This window comes from Hemitrygon akajei, unplaced genomic scaffold, assembly GCF_048418815.1.
Source record: "Hemitrygon akajei unplaced genomic scaffold, sHemAka1.3 Scf000061, whole genome shotgun sequence".
Classification (NCBI taxonomy): Eukaryota; Metazoa; Chordata; class Chondrichthyes; order Myliobatiformes; family Dasyatidae; genus Hemitrygon; species Hemitrygon akajei.
In genome coordinates this window covers 93,941-114,858 of record NW_027331947.1, presented here as the reverse complement: position 1 = coordinate 114,858, position 20,918 = coordinate 93,941, and the positions used below count along the sequence as shown (strand labels likewise).

At 42.6% G+C, this 20,918-nt stretch overlaps 1 pseudogene; it reads right to left on the bottom strand.

The window, feature by feature from the left end:
• The window catches only part of LOC140721759 (uncharacterized), a 53,040-nt pseudogene that overhangs the window by 28,036 nt on the left and 4,086 nt on the right, over window positions 1-20,918 (bottom strand).

Here is a 20,918-nt window from a genome sequence, read left to right as displayed (position 1 = left end):
TGGAGATAAGGTCAGCACCTTATCCCCCACCTGGTATTTTCTTTCGCAAGCTCACTTATCAAACCAACACTTCATTTTGTTTTGAGAAATCTTTAAGTTTTGTCTCGCTAGAATACAGGCCTGGGGTAGTTCATTGTTGAACTTCAAAACTTAGTCGAACAAGGTAACATGCACATCCCCATCAATTCACTGTTCTTTTAACAAGGTCAAAGGTCCCCTCACTCTATGACCAAATACAAATTCAAATGGACTAAAGCCCAGTGATTCCTTTACCACCTCTCTTACTGCGAACAAAAGCAAATATATTCCTTCATCTCAGTGTTTTCCATTTTCAACACAGTATGTCTTTTTTTGGCGTGTGCGTGCGTGCGTCCGATGATGTATTTTTCAAGCCTTTCCAAGGCACGGAGTGAGAGAGAGAGACAGTGTGGAACACATTATGTCTTTATCATTGTTTTGAGGGTAGAATGAAATCTTTCTAGAACCCATCGCAATTCTGGATGTTACGCAGACGATGTAATTTGCTTAGCTCCCAGTACATAAAATACCTGCTGGAATAATCTAGATGTAAAATTGCTTCCTTAATCAGACTGGATTTATATAGGCAAATCAAATAAAGTTAAAAAAAACTTGGTAAGAGCCTTCGCCACAGTTTTAGCTTTAATATTTATGAGAGGTATTGCCTCTGGGAATCTGAATGCAGTACACATAATAGTTAGCAGACACTGATGGCCAGCTTTAGTCTTTGGCAATGGGCCAACACAATCCACTATAAATTTTGAAAAGGGTTCACCAAATGCAGTTATATATAGACTGCAGTGGGGCACTGTGGAGACCTGATTAGGTTTACCGACAACTTGACCAATGTGACAGGTTCTGCAAACGGTCACAACATCTTTCCTCAGATTAGGCCAGTAGAATTATTACATAATCCTTACAGTTTTATTCACTCCAAAATGGCCACCTGAGGGCAGACTGTGGGCCAAAGTTAAAATTTGAGTCCTATAAACTTTAGGAACTACAACTTGGTGAACAATTGCCCATGCATCATTCGCTGGTATAGCAGGTGGCCTCCACTTCCTCATTATCACTCCACCCTTGTGATAATACCCGACTGGCACTTTCTTAATCTCATCATCTGAGAAAGCTGTTTCTTTTTAAAGCTTCAAACTCAGGGTCTTGGTTCTGTTCTGCGATAAACTCGTCTGCGTCGGCAGACATTTTAGCCATACTTCGAGTTCCTGCGCAGGAAGTATAAATGTTAAAATCCATCTGTGGGTCGTCAGTGGTTCGGTTACTTGTCAACTGCACTGCAGGAACAACTTTACCATCTGTCAGGCCATTCCCTAACAGCAAAGTAACATCTTCCTTTTGCAAACTGGAGCATACTCCAATCTTAACAGGTCCCGAAACCAACCCTGACAATAAAGATACGTTGTGCAAAGGCACAGAAACCATGTCGCCCCCAATGCATTTAATAAGATTTACCTCACCAGTCTTAGTCTCTTCGCCAAACTTTAGAATGCTGTCTAATATAAGTGACTGAGAAGCCCCAGTAACTCGAAGAATTTTCACTGGTACCGGAGTTGACCCTTCCTTTACTAATACAAACCCATCTGACATAAAATAATCGAATCCCTTCTTAACTCGGTCAGACCTCTCAGACCTTAACTGAGCCTCAACAGGATGTTCAGAACCCTGTGGGTTTACTGGTGCTTCAACATACGGAATACAGGCATTTGGGACTGCCTCCTCTTCCTTTTTCTTCCCCAGGAGGCAACAATTAGCCATCATATGACTAGCTTTCTTACAATAGTAACAAGCAAGACCAGAATATTTATCTTTCAACTGCTTCCCTTCATCCTTACTCTTGTCACTAGTCCCAGCTTTAATTTCTGGTTTACCCTGGTTATCCTTGCTACTCTTTTGGAAGCTCTTATTCGGGATAAACTTAACCTTAGGAGTTAAAGCAAACTCATCTGCTAATCCAGCAGACTCCTGCAAAGTGGCAGCATCCTTTTCATCTAAATACGCCTTTATGTCATCAGGGACGCACCGTTTGAATTCTTCACTTAAAAGCAACACTTTCAAGCTGTTAAAATCATCATTTATATTTTTATATGTTCACCAGCGGTTAAAACACACAAACCTCTCATAAGCAAGTTCCATATGTCTGGTTCACAGATTTCCTCAAATTTCTAAACTTTTGCCTGTATGATTCTGGGACCAACTCATAAGCTATGAGCACAGCCTATTTCAATATGTCATAATCAGCTGCTTCATCAACTGTCAAAGCAGAATAGGCTTGCTGAGCCTTCCCCTTAATTACACTTTGGAAGAGAATAGGCCAACCCTCTTCTGGCCACTTTAAACTTTGAGCAACCTTCTCAAAATGCTGAAAGTATTTATCAACCTCTGCCTTGTCAAATGGAGGTACCAATTTAACTTCCCGACTGGCCTCAAACATTACTACAGTCTAACGCCAGACTCCTTTGCTGCAATCTCTCTATCGTTTCAGCTCGACCAGCCTCTGTCTTTCTGCTTCCTCCCTCTGTTTTTCTGCCTCCTCTCTGATTTTCTGCCTCTCTAGCCTCAAACTGCCTCTGCCTTTCCGCAGCCTCCATCTTTAATTTTTCTCACTTGTACTGGAGCTCAAGCTCGCGAGGTTCACTTTCAGGAAACACCTCCAACTCCACTTTAAACACACCCTCGGATACATAATGTTCAGCTATTATCCTCTGCATCTGTGCCCTCCTCATTGTCGATTTCACCGTAGCAAGGTTTAACCTTCTGGCAAGACTCAACAACTCAATCCTTCCGGCGTCCTCTAATGTCTCAGAGGCTAGCGCTTCCCGACATCTATCAACATCCGTTGCTTCTGATTTTCCACACACAAATAAATCAAAAGGGACTTCCCCAAAGAAATTGATAATTAATGTCTCCGCCCCCCAAAACTGTTACTATCCCGGACGCAGGCCCAATTTTGTTATGAATCGTAACGCTTTAGAAATGAACCAGCAGCAATAGACTACACCTGGAGCCTGTTTTTGATGTTAAACCTATCTTTATTAGAATCTACTTATAATATAGTAACAAGCAAGATAAACACAAGTTAACATTGTTATGTGTATATATGTGTGTGAATATCACTCCAAAACTATTGAGTTTGGGGGAAACAACGCTTGGAGTCTTGAGAAGGCAAAGTATGAAAGTTCTGTTCAACCATGGAATAGGTGATGAGAGATATTTCTAATCCAGCGTAAATGTCGAGAGAAGGCAATTATGTCAAATTCCACAGGTTCCATGGTGGTAAAACGAGAGAACAGTTGCTGTAGATTTTATTTGTCGTCGTTCCAAACCCATATATGATTTATCACCGAAAGTGACTTGTCACAAGGGGTATCGTCTTCAAGTGAATTACCACACCACACCCAGGCAAGGGTTAACGCATCAGTGGTCTTCACAGGATACCCCAAATCAGATCCACTCCTATAGCTCAAACAAGGTAACAACCACACATCCGATGTACGATGAATCGATAATTAACCCACCCTTGTGGGCATAGGAAAGTTCCAAACAGTGACCCTTGGCCACTAGTTCCCTGGTTTTGATCCTTCCATTTTTCCTCCTTCGTCTCCATCTGTCTCTGAGTGTCTGTGTCCTCGGTTAAAATGAAACAAGCTGCGAGCAATGTAAACAAGCTGCATGTCAGACCGATTCACCTTCTTAATCTCTCTTAAAATGACAGTCCACAGCAAATGAAACCCAGGGATTCATAACTATGGCCACTCCCCAATGTGAACTGACTTGTGTGCCAGTAGTTGGGACGACTCAGCGAATCCCTTTCCACAGCCTGAGCAAGTGAACGGCTTCTCCCCATTGTGAACTCGCTGATGTCTCTGTAGGTTGGATGATCCAGCGAATCTCTTCCCACATTTTGAGCAGGCGAACGGCATTTCCCCTGTGTGAACTCGCTGGTGTTTCAGTAGTTGGAATGACAGAGTGAATCATTTCCCAAAGACTGAGCAAGTGAACGGTTTCTCCCCAGTGTGAACTCGCTGATGTACCAGTAGGGTTGATGACAGAGTGAATCTCTTCCCACAGTCTGAGCAGGTGAATGGCTTCTCCCCAGTGTGAACTCGCTGATGTCTCTGTAGGCTGGATGACTGAGTGAATCCCTTCCCACATTCTGAGCAGGTGAACGGCTTCTCCCCAGTGTGAACTCGCTGATGTACCAGTAGGCAGGATGAATCCGTGAATCCCTTCCCACATTCTGAGCAGGTGAACGACTTCTCCCCAGTGTGAACTCGCTGATGTTTCTGCCGGGTGGATGAATCAGTGAATCCCTTCCCACAGACAGAGCAGGTGAACAGCTTCTCCCCAGTGTGAACTCGCTGATGACTCCGTAGGTGGGATGACTGAGTGAATCTCTTCCCACAGTCTGAGCAGGTGAATGGCTTCTCCCCAGTGTGAACTCGCTGATGATTCTGTAGGTTGGATAACTCAGTGAATCTCTTCCCACATTCTGAGCAGGTGAACGGCTTCTCCCCAGTGTGAACTCGCTGATGTACCAGTAGGCAGGATGAATCTGTGAATCCCTTCCCACATTCTGAGCAGGTGAACGGCTTCTCCCCAGTGTGAACTTGCTGATGAATCAGCAGGTGGGATGATTTAATGAATCTCTTCCCACAGACTGAGCAGGTGTACGGCCGCTCCCTGGTGTGAAATCGCTGGTGAGCCATTATGTCAGATGACTGAGTGAATCTTTTCCCAGAAATTCAGCAGATGACCAGCCTCTGCCTGGTGTGAACTGACTGGTGTGTCCACAGGTGGGAAAACTGACTGAATCCTTTCTCACACACAGAACAGGTGAATGGCCTTGCCCAGTGTGAACTTGCTAATGTACCTTCAGTTGAGATGACCGAGTGAATCCATTCCCACTGTCTGAGGAGGTGAACGGCCTTTCTCTTGTGTAAAATGACGGGTGTGCCGGTTGGTCAGTTGACCGAGTGAATCCATTCCATGGTCTGAGCAGGAAAGATGATCGAGTGAGTCCCTTGCTCCACTTCTTAAACATCCAGACAGAGACAGCAAATCTGGCGTGTCGTGTTTGAGATTCCCAGCGACAAATTCCTTCTCGTTTTTAACCTGTAAAAAGATTTGCAAAATCCATCAATGGGTTTAGGACAATATTTCAGTTGAAATTACTTGAGTTGCCAAGGTTTGATCTGTATCACACTGTTACAGTGAGGTTCAACCCAAGCTGGACAGAGAAATCATCTCCTGACTGGGCAGAGTGCTGGTATCTGGAATGACCATCAATTCCCTGATGCTCTTCCTGTCTCTATAAAGAATGGGGCATTTCTGCCATCACCAATTTGTACCCTCACTCAGTTTGACTCTCTCCATTGGTATTATTCCCTCGTGCAACTGGGATTTTCTTTTATGTATTATTAACTTAAAGTGCCACAGTTTTAACACCATATGAAAAATTCCTGCTGAGATGTCCGCACGTCTGATAAAAGGATTTAGAGTGAATTATTGTATTATTTCAGGTTCTTGTCACAGTCATAAAAAATTACAACACAGAAACAGGTCCTTTGGGCCATCTAGTTTATGTCGAACTATTTAAATTGCCCAATCCCATACCCTTACCATCCAGGTACCTACACGAACCTCTTAAATGTTGAGATCGAGCTCGCATGCACCACTTATGCTGGCTACTCATTCCACACCCGGATGACTGACTGTGTGAAGAAGTTTCCCCTCATGTTCCACTTAACATTTCACCTTTCACCCTTAACCCATGGCCTCTGGTTGTCGTCCCACCCAATCTCAGTGGAGAAAGCCAGCTTGCATTTACACTATCTATGCCCCTCTATCACAATCAAATCTCCCCTCAATCTTCTACATTCCAATGATTAAAGCCCTGACCTCTTCAGTCTTTCCTTATAACCCAAGTCCTCCAGACCTGGCAACTTTATTGAGAATTTTTTCTGAACTCTCTGAACCTTTTACATCTTTCCTGTAGGCAGGTGACCAAAACTGCACACAATACTCTAAATTAGGCCTCACCAATGTCTTCTACAAGTGAACATAAAATCCATCTATATTTGTCAGTACTTTGGTTCATGAAGGCTATTGGGCTGAAATCTTTTTTTCCGTCTCTATCTAACTGTGATACCAAATTCAGTGAATTAAGGACCTGTACTCCCAGGTCCCTTTCTTCTACAACACTCCTCCGTGCCCGACCACTCACTGTGAAAGTCCTCCCTTGGTAGGTCATACCAAAGTGCAACAACTCACACTGGTCTGCATTAAATTCCATTTTCCATTTCTCAAACCATTTTGCCAGCTGGTCCAGTTTGCACTGCAAGCCATGATAGTCTTCCTTGCTATCCACTAGACCACCAATCTTGGTGTCATCCACAAATCAGATGATCCAGTTAACCACACTATCATCCAGAGTACTGATCTAGATGACAAACAACAACAGATCCAGCACTGATCCCTGCGGCAACCACTAGTCACAGGCCTCTAGTCAGAGAGGCGACCATCTGCTACCACACTCTGGCTTCTCCCAAAGACAGTGTCTCATCCAATTTACTATCTCATCTTGAATGCCAAGTGACTGAAACTTCTTGACCAAACTCCCATATGAGACTTTGTCAAGTGCCTTGCTAAAGTCCATGTAGACATCTGCTGCTTTGCCTTCATCCACTTCCCTGATAACTTCCTCAAGAGACTCTATAAGATTGGTTAGACATGACCTACCATGCACAAAGCCATGCTGTCTATCCTTAATCAGTCCACATCGATCCAAATACTTATATATTGGGTTCCTGCACATAACATTCCAAGAACTTTCCCACTACTGATGTCAAGCTCACCAATGTACAATTTCTCAGTTTAGATTCAGAGCCTTTCTTGAAGAGCAGAACAACATCGGCTGTCCCCCAATCTTCCAGTACCTCACCTGTCACTTATCATTATTTAAATATCTCTGCTTGTGCCCTGACAATTTCTGCACTTGTCCTCCGCAGGATCCTGGGGAACAACTTATCAGGCCCTGGGGATTGATCCACACTAATCTGCCTTAAGACAGCAAACACCTCCACCTCTGTAATCTGTCCAGGGTCCATGAAGTTGATGCTGCTTTGCCTCACTTCTACACTGTGTCCATCTCCTGAGTAAATATGGATGCAAAAAAAATCTCCCACATTTATTTTGTCTCCTCATATGGATTAACATTCTGATCCTGCAGAGGATTAATTTTTTTCCCTTGCAATCTTTTTGCTCTTAACATATCTGCAGAATCCCTGAGGATTCTCCTTCACCTTGTCTGCTGGGGCAACCTCATGCCTTCTTTTATTTCTTTCATAAGTGTTCACTTGAATTTCCTGTATTTCATAAGGACCCCATTTGTTCCTATATGCCTGCACCTGATATGCACCTCCTTTTTATTGATCTGGGAGAGGAAAGCCAAAGGGATGATAGAGCTGCATGCCGGGAGGTGGGGGTAAGGGGGGGGGGGTTAAACTAAAGTTTCAGGGGGAGTGGGAGGCTGAATAACAGAACAGATAGTGGAGAGGTTGTGGAGATTGTTGTTGTTCAGGCCTCAGACAAAGTCGGAGTGAAAAAGTTGAGCATGGTGCAGTGAATATGCTGAGCCCTGTATATTTCAATACAAGGAGCATTGTAGGAAAGGTGGATGTGTTCAGGGCATGGATCAACACCTGGAATTAAGATACCAGGATCTGGCAACTGTGGATTGGGACAGGCTGCTTTATGGCAAAGGTGTGCTTGGTAAATGGAAAGCCTTCAAAGCAAAATATTGAAAGTACAAAGCGGGTATCTCCTTGTCAGAATAAAAGGTAAAGATAGAAAATGTAGGGAACTTTGGTTTGCAAGAGATATTGAGACCCTGGTGAAGCACAAAATGGAGTTGCATAACAGGGATAGACAGGCAGTTTCTTATGGAGTATAAGAACTGCAAGAGAACACATAAGAAATAAATCAGGATGGCTAAAAGAAGATCTGAGGTTGCCATCACAGAAAAGATGAAGGATAATCCTCAGGTATTCTAGAGATAGATTAAGAGCAAAAGGATTGCAAGGGAGAAAGTTGGTCCTCTGGAAGACCAGCGTGGCAATCCATGTGTGGAAACAAAGCAGATAGGGAGATCCTCATTTTCTCTCATCTCTGTTTACTCAGCAAGCGGGACACAAAGTCTATGGAAGTGTAGAAAAGCATCATTAACATCATGGACCCTGTACACACTAAAGTAGAGGAGGTGTTTCCCATCCTGAGGCAGATTAGGGTGGATAAATCTCCAGGGCATAGCAAGGTGCTCCCTCAGACCCAGTGGGAGACAAGTGCAGATATGGTCGGGTCCCTAGCAGAGATAATTAAGTCATCCTTAGTGGCTGGGCTGGTAGTAGAGGATCGGCGAATAACCAAAGTTGCTTTGCTCCTTAACATAGAACAGAGATATCTACAGCACATTACAGGCTCTTTGGCCCATGATCCTGTGCCGACCATGTAACCTACTCTAGAAACCGCCCAGAATTTCCCTAGCACACAGCCCTCTGTTTTCCTAAGCTCCATGTACCTATCTAAGAGGCTGTTAAAAGACCCTATTGTATCTGCCTGGACCACCGCTGCTGGCAGCCCATTCCACGCACCCACCACTCTCTGTGTAAAAATCTTACCCCTAACATCCCCTCAGCATCAATTTCCAAGCACCTTAAAACTATGCCCCCTCGTGTTAACCATTTCAATGCTGGGGGAAAAAAACCTCTGGTTATCCACACGATCAATGCCCCTCATTATCTTATAAACCTAAAAAAGGCTCCAAACATAAACAAGGAAATTATACAATGGATTGACGATTTGTTAGAAGTATAGAAAATCATGAGAGTATAGATAGGGCAAATGCAAGCAGCTTTTTCCACTGAGGTTGGGTAGGTTGACAACTAGAGATCATGGGTAAGTGGAGAAGGTGAAAATTTAATGGGAACATGTGGAAAAGCTCTTTACTGAAATGGTCGTGAGAGTGTGGAATAAGATGTCAGCACAAGTGGTGAATATGAACTCGATTTTACAATTCACAGAAGTTTGATAGGTACCTGTATGGTAGGGGTATGGAGGGCGATGGTTCCAGTGCAGGTAGTTGCACTAGACAGCTTAAATGTTCTTTTGGCATTGACTAGATGGGCCAAGTAGCCTGTTTCTTTGCTTAGCTTCCCCATGTTTCTGTGACAAAGAAGCTAGCCAAACTTGTTTGGAAGGGAAAGATAGGAGTGACAACGGAGCAGCAATGGCTGGAGTTTCTGGGAGCAATTTGGGAGCTGAGTGATCAATACATCCCAAAGAAGTAGAAGCATTCGAAAGGCAGGAGGACATAACTGTGACTGGAATGAGAAGCCAAAGCCAACAGAAAAGTCAAAGAGAGGGCAAACAAAAGAGCAAAAACTATTTGGAAGCTTTTGGAACCTAACAGAAGACGACTAAAAAAAAGTCAGATGAGCTCAGTGCGTGGAATTGTGATTTGTAGTCATTAATGGATCTCAGTAGCACCCAACAGTCTGAGGCATTTAGAGGAACAAAATATCTGGGGCTTCAGTTTCTCTTGAAAAGCAAGGTTCCCTGGACCAGTTACCTTTCAACTTTTACTTTGGCAGGCACATGCAAACTCTATATCCTCAAAATTTCACTTCTGAACAAGTCCCACTTACCAAGTACTCTGTTGCCAGGAAACAGCCTGTCCCAAACCACACTTGTCAGATCCTTTCTGATACTATCAAAATTGACCTTTCTCCAATTTAGAATCTCAACCTGTGGTCCAGACCTCTCTTTCTCCATATTTACTTTGAATCCCATGGCATTACGATCACTAATTGCTGTCACAAGCCCTGATCATTTCCTAACAGCTTATTGCACACTTCTACATCGGGAACTCTACGTACTGATTAAGGGAACATTTGACAAACTCTACCCCATCTAGTCCTTTTACAGTATGGGAGTCCCAGTCAATATATGGAAAGTTAAAATCACTTACTGAATTATCCTTTGTTTCCTGGCATGGTCTGCGATCTCTCTACAAATTTGTTCCTCTAAATCCCTCAGACTGTTGGGTGTAAACAAGTCCCTATAATGGTTACAATATCATAATTCCCTCCTGAGCTCATCTGGGTTTCTTACGATGCTTCTTGCATTGTGATATACACAGCTCAGCACATTCATCGCACCATGCTCAACTATTTGATTGCTGACTCTATCTGAGGTCTGAACATCTGACTGGTGTCAAGAAAACAAACTCTCCCTCATTGTCACAAAAACAAATGAGTTGATTGTGGACTGCAGGAGGAATGGAGACAGGCTAACCCCTATTGACATCAATGGATCTGCGGTTAAGAAGGTGAACAGCTTTAAGCTCCTCAGCATAAACGTCACCAGACATCTCAGATTGTCTGTACATACCGGCTGTGTTGTGAAAGGAGCACAGCAGCACCTCTTTCACCTCAGATGGCTGAAGAAGTTGGGGATGGGGCGAAATCCTAGGAACTTTCTACAGGGACACAATTGAGAGCATCCTGACTGGCTGCATCACTGCCTGGCATGGGAACTGTACTTCCCTTAATCTCAGGAACCTGCAGAGAGAGTGGTGCGGACAGCCCAGCGCATCCGTACTTGTGAACTTCCCACCATTCAGTACATTTACACAGACACGTGTGTAAAAAGGGCCCAAAGGATATTGGGAACCAAATTCACCCCAACCACAAACTGTTCCTGCTGCTACCATCCAGGAAACAGTACCACAGCAAAAGGACCAACAGGTCCCGGGACATCATCTTCTACCAGGCCATCAGAATGATTAATTCATGCTGATACAATTGCATTTCTATGTTATATTGACTGTCCTATGTACAAACTATCTATTATAAATTACTATAAATTACACATTGCACATTTAGAAGGAGATGTAATGTAAAGTTTTCTACCCCTCATGTTTATGAAGTATTTATGTAACAAAGTCAATTCAATTCCATTCACTCTCTTCACTATCTGTTCTGTCATTGTGGCTCTCATTCCCCCTACAACTTATTTTAACCATATCACACCCCCCCCCACACCACGCTACATCTAGCAAACCTAAGATATTAGTCGCCTTTTGTTCTGTCCCTCTAACTAACGAATCCCCTATCAACCCTTTGATTTTCCTCTGCCAGGTAATTCCCCCCACAACACTTTCTAAAGTGGTCTACCTGTTGTTGTGGGGGATGGCCACAAGATTATTCAATGATGGCCATTGAACCTCATTCCCCTTCCTGACTCTCACCCAGTTTCCCGTGTCCTGCACCTTGGGTGTAACTCACCTCACTTCATGTCATATCTATCACCCCCTCCAACTGCTGGATGATCTGGAATTCACCCATTTCAAGTTGCAGCTCATTGAAGTGCAGGGTTACAAGCTGCAGCTGTATGCACATCTTGTAGGTGAGGGCATCAGGGACACTGGAGGTCTCCCTTCCAATACCCCTCTAATTTTTAATAACCAGTGTGCACATAAATCTTGTACTGTGTATTTTTTACCCAGTGACAACATGTGCACAGTGAATTTTATACAGAGAGGTATTCATTTTCACAGCTAGCAAATCGCTGTCGATAGGAACTTTGATCTCCTCTGGGTTTGATCGAGTTCATCTGCACTCTCACACCACCTATGCAGCAGGCCTGTAACAGGAAATGGAGGATTTTCTCACCAAAGCTTTCGCATACTGTCCATATGTGGTTTTCTTGCTAAATTATGTTTAAAAAGTCAGATTTCCAAATATCACTCCACTTCTTCCCACTTGCAAATTCTCCAGCAACTTTTGCATCACCACAATGCACATAGGTATCACCAGTTTCTGTATTCTACATAACTATTTCCCCTGAAGTCTCCCCCAAGTGACTGACAGTGGTGAACTCTGTGATGGTGATGCCAATGAATATGAAGGGAAGGGCAGTAGTCTGTCTCATTGGAGTCTGGCACATTTGTGAACTGGAAGCTACTTGTTGCCCAGGACAAAGGTGTTTGATATCATTATGTACCCAGAGAGAACGGGACAAAACATGTTCTCACCGGTAGAAAAGTCCAGAACAAGAACACACACAAAATGCTGGAGGAACTCAGCAGGCCAGGCAGCATCTATGGAAAAGTGTACTGAAGCTGAGTTCATCCAGCAATTTGTGTTGCTTGGATTTCCAGCATCTGCAGATGTTCTCTTGTTTGTGATTGGAGGTAGAACAAAGGTGATTTTCTCAACTGGTGATGTAAAAGATGTTGTTCCCTTTCTCTGAGTTCCTAATCCTTGCATTTAGATAGCTGGAGCTCAGCTCTGTCCGAGAGATCCATCGGTTCCCATTCCCTCATCAGCCGGAAGCTCCCCGGGGCCCGTGTACGGATCGTGGGGCTGAGAGAGAGGGGAGAGAGCAGGACTGTCCCGGGATTGCGAGTCACGGTGACCGGATTTCACAGGATTCGTCCCTCAGTCGGTGTTTAAGATAAAAACACAAAGAATCACTCTTACCTGCACCCGGTATTTGCAAGGCCTTCTGTGTACTGTGTGCATGCGTGATACTTGGGGACGTCATCAGCATGGACGTTTGCGCATTTGTTCGGTGCTTCAGCGCAAGCGAAATTTTAAATGCACAGCCTTATGGGTAATCACGGTGCAATTAAATATTTCTGCAGGCTCTGGTTCAATATTCATACCTCATTTTTTTCGTGTGTGTATAGAAAAATCTGCAGCTATTTTAACGCAGAAAACTCCCATAAACAATATACTCAATATCAAAGTGTATCCAATGCCAAAGTAAAATGCAGATATAAAGCACAGGAGATTATGCAGTTGTTGGAAATACAGAGACACACACACACAAAATGCTGGAGGAACTCTGCAGTTCAGGCAGCAAATAAGCAGCGGAGTACACAGCCTAAGCGTGCTGAAGGGGCTCAGTCTAAACGTTGTCTATTTATTCCTCTCCACATTTGCTGCCGGATCTGTTGATTTCCACCAGTGTTTTGCAGAAATTAACCACATTTTTTTTCGGTCAACCAGTTTCCAAATGTTTCTAATCTTTCTTTTGTAGCCACATCCTTCTGGTCTGATTCCTCCTCCTCCTCGTAAACTCTAGACCCCATCTCTCTCTGGAGCCCCAAAGCCTGACTCAGCCTGGCAACACTCTGGTTTCTGATTCTGCACCATCGAAGTTTCACTCGCTAGTCTGCTGTCAGACTTTAGAGGTGCATTGTGTTACGAGATCGCAGATTCGTTCACTGTGAATGTTGCTTCAAGTGCCTGAGTGAGGCGGGACAGTGACGTCAGACACAAGCTACCGCAGCCTGCTTCAGACTTGAGAGAGAGAGAGAGCGAGAGCGGGAAAAAGAGGGAGAGGGAGAGGGAGAGAGAGAGGGAGAGACTTCAGCTTGTCACTGCTATGCCCAGAAGATTGGGTTGATCATCGGCACGCAGTGCACAACGGATGTGTGACTGTCACTTCGTATCATCCATATGTGTGGATTTGTTGGAGTGTCCTGTGGTATCACTTTTGTTGGCCCTTACCTGGAATCCGGGTGTTCTGTGGTAACCACTTGAATACGATATTCCTGTCACCGTCACCATGTGATATTTCTAAGTGGATTTCGGAACGAATCGACGGATAAGATCTTCGGCGACTGTTATTTCGTTTACCCAGCGTGGAATGTGTGTGGAATTCTTCGTAATTGCCTTCTCTCTACATGTTCGTGTGGATTTACAAATCTCTCCTCTCACTCACTTATTCCGTGGATTACTGAACTTTTTAAAATTACCATCTTAAGACTTTAAGCATTGTTTCCCGAGCTTGATAGTTTGGGAGCTATATATACGCATAACACTGTTAACTTCTGTTTATTTCGTTTGATCTTTTATATTTGGAGTAGATACAGATAACGATAGCTGTTTTAACATCAAAACCAGACACCGTTAGTGATCTGTTGCTGCTGGTACGTAACAATTGCAACAACCTAGCTGTCTGAGGCACAGTCCTTTAAAATCGGTGAAAATGACCCAAAACGTTGAAAAGAGCAGGGAAGAAGGAGTTTAACCATCTTCGGCCAGAGCCCTGAAGAATATCAAAAGCACAGTGAGCTCATCGTCTTATTCAGCCTGGAGAAAATCATGCAGGAAATGCATGCAGGTGTATAAGATGATGAACTGCAGAATCTGACAGTAACAGTCCCTCATGAACCCGCAGCTGCCTTCTGTCACCGTGCTGGTTAAACATTTAACACAGAGCTGAGTTGAACTTCCTCCCTGATGTGAAGTTGCTGGTATTGCCGCAGCTGGGATGATTGAGTAAAACTCTTTGCTCACTCCGGACAGAAATGTGGCCTCTAATTATTGTGAACTCACTGGAGCATCACAAGGTGGGTTAACCGAATGAGTCTCTTCACACCCTCGGAGCAGGTGAACGGCCGCTTCCCAGTGCGAAGCTGTTGGTGTATCTGCGATGGCTGACTGAATCCCTTCCAAAATGAGAGCCAGTGAATGACGTCACCGTGCTATGACGTCATGGCGATGTATCCAATCAGATCACGGACACGGGCACGTGATCGGACTCCCCTTGTCGCGAGTGAGGTGCTGTCTTCTCCAGCATCTCCGCCTCCACATTCAAGGTTCGCCGGCATTGAAGCACTGGTCAACTGACAGATAGAGCGGAACTAACGTGCTGTCGTGTTTGTGATTCCCATACACAAATCCTTTGACTTTTCTACACTGCTGAATTTTACAAAACACTTCAGTGTGTAAAGGACAATATGTCAGCTCAGATAATTTTAATCTCCATGGTACCTTCTGATAAAAACACAGTCACAACTCAAAACAATTTGGGGGGACAAGACTTCATCTTCTAAGTGACCACAGTTCCGGAATCAGGCACAATATCAAACTCTCCGCTTCCCTCTCTGTATCGAAATGGATCATTCCTCCCCTTCATCAGTCTGTGACTTGGCTCAGTTTGTCTGTCTCCTTCGCTTTCTGAGCATGCGCCACACTCCGACTGAGATCACATTTTATTTACGCGGCTGCGACTAGAGACTTTCCGATTATTATGTCCCTCCCGGCATTTGACGGTGGTAAACTCAGAGTCAGCAATGGTATTGATCTTCAGGAGTAGGCGATTAGGCTTTTTCGTTGGAGGTCGATAAACTGCCGGTGGTGTGTGTCTGGATGAGTGGGTCGATTTCAGACTGGAAGGAGGTGGCGTTTGGAGTACCCCAGAGATCAGTCCCTGACCACAGTTTTTCACAGTTTAATGTCCCGGCGGAGGCAGCGAGATGTGAGATGTCCCAGTCTGCTGGTGACGCAGAAAGAGTGGAGTTGGGGGAGGGGAGGCTATTCACATGCAATTTCGTGGCTTTGCAATCAGTACATAGTGCACTGTGGGGCTACAGCGGCGGGTTCCAATCTGATAATTAGATTTGCTGGCGGCACTACATTGATCGGCCGAATCCCAAATAATAACGAGGCAGCCTACAGAGAAGAAGTCATCACCCCGACACACTGGTGTCAAGAAAACAACCTCTCCCTCATTGTGACAAGAACACAGGAGCTGGTTGTGGATTACAGGAGAATGGAACAGGGACCAAATTCAACATTTCCAAGTCTGTTATTGACACAAACGCACATTTTAATATTGATCATGACACAATCTATTTTCTATACGGTTAATGGCATAAAACATATTTATAGATTGTTACAGGCAGAGAATCGTATAATTCGTGTTCCGTGTGTTATCTGAATGTACTTGTCTGTGATGCTGCCACAAGCCAGTGTTTCTCTGTACCTGTACATTCCCGTACTTGTGCACTTGGCAATAAATTCAACAGGACCTGAGAAATCTCAGTGAGATTTGATTAGTGATGATCATCTTGGCAGCTCGGTAGGTGGAATGCATGAGACAGTACACTGTTAAATGCAAAACCCTGAACAGTGTTGATGATCAGAGGGATCTTAGACTCCAATTTCGTCGCTCCCTGAACGAGACTACACAGACTGATCTAGTAGTTAAGAAGGCAAAAGTCGGAAAGTTGTGTTGCAGCTGTTACGAGCCTGCGGTCGTACTGTGACTGTTTCTTTAAGAGCGCCGGCGTGAGGAGGCGGGGCTATGACGTCAGTCACAGGCTGACAGCGCTGTCTGTGGACTGAACCATAAGAGAGAGAGAGAGCGATCTGCAGACAGGCAGTCGGCCAGTCTAAAGAGAGAGAGAGAGAGAGAGAGAGAGAGAGAGAGAGAGAGAGAGAGAGAGACTGGAAAAGCTGATAGCTTCAGTTAGTCGCAGCTGAGGCTTGGAACTCTCCTGTGCCCACAAGAGTGGGTTAATCATCGGTACACAGAACCACAACGAATGTTTGTGGCTGTCACTTCGTATAATCCATAGGAGTGGATTGTGGAATATCTTGTATTAACCCTTGCCTGGGTATGTTGTGTGGTAACCCCTGGAAGACGGTATTCCTATGACAGGTCACTTTCGCTGATAACTCGTATGTGGACGGATTCAACGGATAAGAACGTCGTCGGCGGTTATTTTAATGTAACGGTCTTTTCTCTACGTTTCACCCTGGATTACAAATATCTCTCTCCCATCATTTATTCCGTGGATTACTGAACTTTCCTAATTTACCATCTCAAGACTCTAAGCTTTGTTCCCGCAGGCTCGATAGTGTGGGAATTATATTTACACATATATACACATAACATTGTTAACTTTCCTTTAGTTCATTAAGTTACTATATTATAAGTAGATGCTCATAAACAGAGTGGTTTTAACATTAAAGCCAGACTCCAGTGTGAACTCTATTACTGCTGGTTCGTTTCTGAAACGTTTCAGTTCGTAACACAGTTTTATAAAACTAGTTAGACCACATCTGGAGTGTTTCATACAGTTCTGGTCGCCCCCATTCTCGGAAGGATGTCGGGGCTTTGGAGAGGGCGCAGAAGAGGTTTACCAGGACGCTACCTGGATTAGAGGGCATGAGCTATAACGAGAGGCTGGACAAACTTGTGTTGTTTTCTCCAGAGCGGCGCAGGCTGGGGTAAGACTGGATGGACGTTTATAACATTACGAGAAGAATAGATAGAGTGGGCAGACGATATATTTTTCCTGGGGGTTGAAATGTCTAATACAGTTAAGGTGAGAGGAGATGTGATCGGCAAGTTTGCTTCTTTCCACAGAGTGGTGGGGAGCTGGTTCTCCGTCTGGGGTGGGAGACCCTCCACCATCACCTGATCCTGTTTCCTGTTCACGTTTTTCCGCAGATCTGCAGCATCTGCGGGTCACTGCTCTACCTATACTTGTAGCTTCATCTTTCCCCGTTCAGACAAGGCAGTGAGATCCGGATCTGTCACGTTTTCTCGTTGTGGTGGACAATATGTTTTTTCAGCAATATTTTCAGCATGTTTTATTCCACTGTTTTTACCTGCTGAAGTGCAGCTAATATTTCTGGGTGTCTGACCCATTGATGTGAGAATTTAGCCTTTTCTATTTCTCTGAGCTTCTGATAAATGTGTACAGTTCAGTTAAGCTTCACTCCACTTCTTCCAAAGCAACAACCCAGCCAGTCAAATAGTCGACACAATTAAAATAGTTTATTACATTTAAAAAATATTTTTGTACTATTTATATAATTTAACTACTTAAAATGTATATTCTTATTTTAAGTCACAATTGTTAAAATCTATTGTTATGAATTAGGTTCTACTGCTGTCGCAGGGACAACGAATTTCATGACACATGCCGGTGCTATTAAACCTGATTCTGATATTGATATGGGAGACCCACCACCGGTCACCTGATCCCAGTTACTGCAGATCGTAATGTGAGATTGAAGCCTTTTCTATTTATTTGCATTCCACAGAAATGACAACAGTTAAGTTTCCTTCTGAGGTTCCAGAACAGAAGCTCAGTCTGTCTAATATTTCCACACAATTAAAATGGGGAATTTGTTTATTCTCATCATGTACTGAGCTACAGTGAAAATCTTGCCTGACGTACCATCCACACAGATCGATACATTACAACAGTACATTGAGCTGATATACGACAAAACAATCACTGTAACAAAGCATTATGGCTGCAGAGAAAGTGCAGTGCAGATAGACATATGGTGCAGGGTCACGTCCAGTTACATTGTGAGGCCGAGTCCATTTTATCATTCATTTGGTTTATAACCACAGATAGGAAGCCGCCCTTGAGCTTGTCATTACTGATAACTGCAGGTCTTCTTTTTTTCGCACTTTCTCGTGGAACTAGACAGGGATGTCCATTAAGCCCCTTATTATTTAATCTTGTATTGGAACCTTTAGCTATAACACTACGTGAAGCTAAAAATATTCTTGGTATCTCTATGAATGGAACCATACATAAGATTTCTCTTTATGCAGATGATCTTTTGGTTTTTATTTCAAATTTTGAGGAATCAATTCCTAAACTTTTGGAAACACAAAGATTTCGCTAAATTTTCTGGATATAAACTTAACTTGAATAAAAGTGAATTGTTTCCATTAAATGTCCCTGTTAGTATATATAATGATATTCCTTTTAGAATTGTTAATACATTTAGTTATTTAGGTATTATAATTACTAAAAAATATAAAGATCTCTATAAAGTGAATATAGTTCCTTTATTGGACTCCATGAAACAACAATTTTCTAGATGGAATCCACTTACTTTTTCTTTAATAGGCCGTATTCATGCTGTGAAAATGATTTTACCTAGATTTTTATGTATTTTCCAAAATATACCAATCTTTTTAACTGAAAGAAAATTCGATCAAATTGACTCACTTATTTCTTCCTTTATTTGGAACAATAAGAGTCCAAGAATTAATAACTATCATTTACAAAAATCTGAAAAAGATGGTGGACTTGCACTTCCAACTCTAAGACTATATTAATGGGCTGTGAATATTAGACAATTATGTTTTTGGTTATATTGGCTTGATAAGAACCAAAATCCATTATGGTTTGATTTGGAATTAAAAGCAGTTAAACAATTTCATTTAACTTCAATATTAGGAGCTCCATTACTTTTACAGCTCTCTAAAATTCCAAATTTAAATCTTTACGCGGTTATTAAACAATCCCTACGGATTTGGGTTCAGTTTCGTTTTTTAAAAATTTTTAAAGAATTTAAGATGACTAGTTTTTTACATCGAAACTTCTCATTTATACCTTCAACAACTGACCCCCTTTTTCTCCTATGGAAAAATAAAGGGATCCATTCTTTTACGGATTTATTTTCTGATGGTCCATTATGATCTTTGACGAGTTAATTAACAAATTTTCTCTCGCTCATACACATTTTTTTGCAATATGTGCAGGTGAAACATTTTTAACAACAATACTTAACAATATTTACCTGTTTACAAGAATCTGATTTGTTGGATACCATTTTGAAATTGAATCCCTTAGTGAAAGGTTCCATTGGCAGAATTTATAATTTATTTTTGTTACAAAACGAGAACCTATCACTAATTATTAAACAAGATTGGGAGAGAGAACTTAATATGACCTTTGTTAATGAAGATTGGCTTCGAGTTTTGAAAAACGTAAATTCTTCTTCTGTATGTGCCAACCATTGTTTAATTCAATTTAAAACTGTTCACCGTTATTATTTAACAAAGGGGAGACTATCTAAAATATTTCCTAGCATAGATAAATGCTGAGATAGATGTAAAACTCAAGTAGCTACTTTGTCACATATTTTCTGGTCATGTTCTTCATTAAAATAGTTTTGGAAATCTTCATTTTCTGCAAGTTCTAAAGCTCTGAAAATTAATTTACAACCTAATAGATTGACTGTTCTATTTGGAATAGCTCTACATCATATTCAGGGTATTTCAGCTTCAGATCAACATGTAATTGCATTTGTTACACTACTGACAAGAAGGGCTATTTTATTAAAATGGAAAGATATTTCTTCCCCTACATTAATTGAATCGTTTTCTCAAGGAATGTTATGTCTTAGTTTGGGAAAAATAGAAGTAGAACTTTTGATCCTCTATTCGATTTTGAGAGAAGATGGGGTTCTTTTGCCAAATATTTTCATTTAATTTGAATTATGCTATATGGTTTCCGTCCAATTTTTTTTAATAAATATGAAATGGCGGTTGATGATTCTTTTTTTAAAAATTTAGATGATGGTCAAACGTATTGCTCCGGAGGGTTCATTCCTAATGGATTTTTCCTCTTTTTTTGTGGATACTGGGTTTTTTTCCGAGTTAGATGGGGTACTTTTTTCCCTTATTTTTCTATATATATTTTTTCCATTTTTATATTTTACGATCAGTTTTTTTCAGCTTTATTAATTGTATACATATTAATCTCTTGACGTTTTGTATCATTTTATAGCTGTAGAAGATTATGTATCAATAAAAAAGATTCTTAAAATGAAAAATGAAACTGGCAAAACAATCACTAGACATATGGTGCAGAGACACGTCGAGTTACATTGTGAGGCCGAGTCCATTTTATCATTCATTTGGCTTGTAACTGTAGACAGGAAACCGTCCTTGAGCCTGGTGTTTCGCGCTTTAAGGCTTTTGTATCTCTTCCCCGATGGGGGAGCGGGTTTGCAGCGAGAATGTCCAGGTTGTGAGGATCTTTGAGTACATGGCCTGCTTTTCCGAGGCAGGGGAAGTGTAGGAAGAGTCCATGGAGGGGAGGCTTGTTTCTCTGATGTTCTCTGCAGTTCCTTGCAGTCATGGGCAGAGCAGTAGCCATACGAAGGCGTGAAGTATCGACAAGGAGCTCAGAGACCTCGGCCTTCACCCTGCCTTGTGTAGCTGGATCCTGGACTTCCTGTCAGATCGCCGGCAGGTGGTAAGAG